The sequence below is a fragment of the Saccopteryx leptura genome, chromosome 4 (genome assembly GCF_036850995.1).
Source record: "Saccopteryx leptura isolate mSacLep1 chromosome 4, mSacLep1_pri_phased_curated, whole genome shotgun sequence".
NCBI classification, from domain to species: Eukaryota; Metazoa; Chordata; class Mammalia; order Chiroptera; family Emballonuridae; genus Saccopteryx; species Saccopteryx leptura.
In genome coordinates, this window is record NC_089506.1 from 16,137,344 (window position 1) to 16,141,535 (window position 4,192).

The 4,192-nt window shown below is 39.5% G+C and overlaps 1 non-coding gene across 1 annotated transcript; it reads left to right on the forward strand.

Moving 5' to 3' along the window:
* The first annotated feature begins 1,452 nt into the window (after window positions 1–1,452).
* TRNAI-GAU (transfer RNA isoleucine (anticodon GAU)) lies at window positions 1,453–1,528 on the forward strand. The gene has a single exon. It is a non-coding gene; the product is annotated as a tRNA-Ile (tRNA).
* The last annotated feature ends 2,664 nt before the right edge of the window (window positions 1,529–4,192 follow it).

A 4,192-nucleotide genomic window follows, 5' to 3' on the forward strand; every position in this document is an offset into this window, starting at 1 on the left:
TACCAGAGAAGTATGAAGCCACATGCTGAGAAGGACATTTCATCCTTGGCTCCTGCACAGCCTGATGCAGTAGCCAAGGATAAAACATTTGCTGTAGGCCCTGGCCTGTTGGCTCAGTGGTAGAGCATTGGCCTGGCATGTGGGAGTCCCAGGTTCGATTCCTGGCCAGGGCACACAGGAGAAGTGCCCATCTGCTTCTCCACCCCTCCCCCTCTCCTTCCTCTCTGTCTCTCTCTTCCCTTCCCTCAGCCAAGGCTCCATTGGAGCAAAGTTTGCCCAGGCGCTGAGGATGGCTCTATGGCCTCTGCCTCAGGCACTAGAATGGCTCTGATTGCAGCAGAGCAACGCCCCAAGATGGGCAGAGCATCACCCCCTGGTGGGCATATCGGGTGGATCCTTTTCGGGCGCATGCGGGAGTCTGTCTGACTGCCTCCCCATTTCCAACTTCAGAAAAATACAAAAAACAAAAAAAAAAGAACACATTTGCTGTAGTGTAGATACTCTGTGCTGGAGATCTTTAGGCCAAAACAACAGAACTCCAGCACAGAGCATCTAGTTCTGGGACTTCTGGTTAGGCCATTAGGGGATCTTTGACCTCACTTCTGGCCAGGGAGCAGTAGAATGCCCTAGGGGACGCATCTCTGGGGGCCCGGTGATCGCCATTACCAGCAACCACATAACCATAGCAACTATCATCCAGTCTACTTTTCTGGGGTGTTGTGGATTTCTAATTGACCATCATTATTGACATAAGTGAGGGGGCGGCTGGGAGAGGCGACGGCCTGTGCTATGGGTGCCATTTCCCGCCATTAGATATAGAGACAGCCATCTTAATTTACATAAGATGCAACTTGCAGAATTTCAAGACAGCATCTGGGCTCAGGTGTTTGTCGAGTTGAGGTAAAAGCTTGAGAATTTGGAATGGTGCTGCTTGGAGAAGCAAGAGGAGTGCCACTATGAACAGGAAATTTGGAGTGCCTGGAACCGATTACCAGACACTTTTAGCACCCTGAAAAATATAGCAATGACTTTACTCACAATTTTTCCCTCTACGTACTTTTGTGAGATCTTATTCTCAGCTTTAAATAATATCAAAAACCAGCCTGACCTGTGGTGGCGCAGTGGATAACGTGTCGACCTGGAAATGCTGAGGTTGCCGGTTCAAAACCCTGGGCTTGCCTGGTCAAGGCACATATGGGAGTTGATGCTTCCTGATCCTCCCTCTTCTCTCTTTCTGTCTCTCTCTCTCTTCTCTCTCTCTCTCCGTCTCTCTTTCCTTTCTAAAATGAATAAATAAAATAAAAATTTAAAAAAATAAATAATATCAAAACCAACAATAGAAACAGATTGACAGATGAAGTTAGTAGTGCTTGCTTGGGCTTGAAGTGTACAAAATACCAACCTTCAATTGAAGATTTAGCCAATGAAATTCAGCAACAAAACAGTCATTAAGCTCTGGCCGGTTGGCTCAGTGGTAGAGCATCAGCCTGATGTGCAGGAGTCCCGGGTTCGATTCCCGGCCAGGGCTCAGAGTAGAAGCGCCCATCTGCTTCTCCACCCCTCCCCCTCTCCTTCCTCTCTGTCTCTCTCTTCCCCTCCTGCAGCCAAGGCTCCATTGGAGCAAAGTTGGCCCGGGCACTGAGGATGGCTCTATGGCCTCTGCCTCAGGTGCTAGAATGGCTCTGGTTGCAACAGAGCGATGCCCCAGAGGGGCAGAACATCGCCCCCTGGTGGGTGTATCGGGTGGATCCCGGTCGGGCGCATGCGGAAGTCTGTCTGACTGCCTCCCCGTTTCCAACATCAGAAAAATAAAAAATTTTTTAAAAAAGTCATTAATAGGCAGGTTAGTTAAAGAATTCCCCCTTCTCCTCACTTATCTTAGTTCACGGCATCCTACACAAGTTAAATAATATCAAGGCCAACAAAAGAAATCTACTGATAGATGAACAAAGAAGTCACTAAGCAGGTAAGTTAAATAATTAGTTTTTGGTTTATTAAATACATTTATATATTACAATTATACATTTTTGTTATTTAAACTATAAGTATCACGAAATTATGGTTTTTTTCTCTAAGTGACACAGCACCCGAAGTATGCTCGGTTTTTTGGCGAATTTTGACACATCAAGCTCAAAAGATTGCATCACTGCTCTAGATCTTCCTCTTCTCCTTGAACGGGTTATGGCAACAGGAGTCAGCAGCCATGAAATTGTAGAAGGTCCCTTAATAAATCCTACTCTTTATGGAAAGAAAACAGCTGCACACATTTGTACAGATTTGTCTAACACCTTGTGTAAAACAAGGCATTACACTGCATCCGCTGAGATTCTTTTTTTTTTTCTTTTTTTTTAAATGGAAATTTCTTAATTGGTCTGGGCAAAGGGTGGGTATGGTTTCATAAGTGAAAAGCTTGGGTTTGTGTGGAGCCTTCTATCTGCAGAACTGCTGAAAAGATTGGCATGCACACATACACGCCCATTTCTTCTTCCTTGTCGAAAAGTAGTTATGAGTTAACTTTGGAGAAAAGCGCATGCGTGTGTATGTATACACATATACATATTGATATATACACGTTTTGCATATTTAATTACTTAACTGACATCTTTTTATTCTTCTAAACTCAAACATGCCCTAGAAATAAAGACTCCATTTTGTGAATAAGGATAAAACATTCCTTTAATATTAATTTTTTTTAACAAAAGAAGAATTCCAGTTAAAATAAAGGGAATGATGGTTCTTGATGATCTTTGGTTGTTTTTTTTTATAAGTTTAATTCATATAAATATTCAAAATATGAAAAAATATAGAATATTCTCTAAGTTTCCACTAGCATACACGTGAGTCTCAGCAATTGTTTGAGGGAAATATGACAATAAAAAGTTATTCTGATGTAAAATAAAATTTAAAAAGTAATGTATAATTGCATTTTATCTTAGTGAATGTTAGAATAACCACAAGCATCCTAAGGGCTTTAAAATGGGTGGGTAGGGGGTTTGCCAGCTGCCACAAATCCTGACAGATACTTCAGTTTTTTAGGTCCATTCCACAGTTTAGGAATGAAGAAACTTACTGATCAGTAGTGTTGTCTCCTGCATTCTGATGTTTTTCTCCAGCTGTGTGGCATTACTTGCAGCTCATGTCCACAGGATCTCGCGGGATTATGGTTTAGGTTGAGTTTCAAAATACTGATCTTTTGACTTTGGGTCAGGGTTATGCAACATAATCAAATGTCAAAGTAATCTGGATATGTTTTCTCTGAACATATGTACCCTGATTTATCAATGTCACCCCATTAAAATTAATGAATTAAAAAAATATTGATCTTAATAACAAAGACTGGAAGAACTACTTTTAGTTAGTTACATGAGTTTAGAGTTGTATAACTCTAATTTTATTTTGAATGGTTATTCAGATCAAACTGTAGAACACAGTAATGATATTTGCAAGGTTAAAAGTTAAAGGCTAAAATAACATTAAAACAAGCTATGAAACATACCGAATAATAAAGTTGTAGGCCAGTTTCCAAAAGTCACTACAGAAAACTGATCTCATTAGCCTATAATGAATGCTATGTATATAAAGATATGTATGCCTACTGAAAGCTCAGCTATTGCTGTCACAAACATTTGTAATACAAATAACCTTTTCAGCAAGTGTGTGCACAGGGGATATTTAGAAACTCACAACACTTGTCAAGAGAAAATTAATTTCCATTTGAACTAAGCTCATGTAAATGTCAAAAATGCCTTTGGAAGTTTAATCACAAAATAAAAGAGCCTGCCTAAGGAGTAAATTTGCATATATAAAAACAATCTATAATATGGCCTAACTGCTGCCTTATTACAACCCAGTTTAGTAAGGAAGCTAGCTATGTGACCTTGGATAAGTCATTTAGCTTCAGAGTCCTCATATCAGTTACCGATTTGTGAGGGTTTAGGGAGGCATGTATTAAATACTAATAAAAATATTAAATTAAGTCCATGATAGAATATTTTAAACATTATAAGAAATGTTTATAAAGATCATATATATGTGTAAAGATATGAATCATTTGTATAACTGATGATATTTATACTTGCCATCATTATTTCTGTATTAAAAATATGTAAGCATGCACTTAGGAAAAGTTTACTTGTTAGATTTGGTAAAGTTTTATACTTTTAGAAAATACTCCTCAAATAAAAAAAAATCA